Below are 718 nucleotides of genomic sequence, written 5' to 3'. Positions count from 1 at the left end.
CAGATGGGACAGGAGCTACAGTACTGTTGTGCCATGGAAGGAAAATTTGGGGCAAACCAATTTCTTTGTACTGTAGCAATCATCCCCCCTTTGCTTGTATGGGCCACAGAGTGGGTTAAACGAGCAAGATGTGGCAAAAGCTCTCTAGGTGCCACCAGGCGGCCGTCCGGGGAGTGCCAGAGAGAGTCGGGGTGCAGTGAACATCCTGCATGCAGCCAGTCATCTTTTCCTTTTTTTTTAGGGCCTGATTTTGAAGAAGGGCCAGACTTGAATGGCTAGCCAAAGGAGACTGGTCTGCTGAAAAACAAACAAGAACATAGTTAGGAGCCCGTTGGCCAGATAGGGCCACGTTTCTGGCAGAACGGTGTGCCAGATCATTTCCTCGTGTGACATCATCAAAGGGTTTTTTTCATGAGCTTTACATTAAATAATAGCAATAGCAGAAGGCAATTGAACAGCTTCTAAGAGCACTTTTACATAACATCCATGACTGATTTGGGTCCTTGATGAAGTGAGGAACCCTCTTTGTTTCCAGATTTGTCCAAAATCATGAACAACACCAAAAGCATACTTAGAGTCAGTATAAATGGTTGTGGTTTGATTTTTCACAAGAATGCAAGCACGTGTTAAAGCAATGAGATCAGCAACTTGAGCAGAATGAGCTTGGGGTAAAGAATAGGCTTCCAAAACAACATACTGAGTGCATACTGCATATCCC

This window comes from Alligator sinensis, unplaced genomic scaffold (assembly GCF_000455745.1).
Source record: "Alligator sinensis unplaced genomic scaffold, ASM45574v1 scaffold1548_1, whole genome shotgun sequence".
Classification (NCBI taxonomy): domain Eukaryota; kingdom Metazoa; phylum Chordata; order Crocodylia; family Alligatoridae; genus Alligator; species Alligator sinensis.
Note: the sequence above shows the minus strand (reverse complement) of the source record.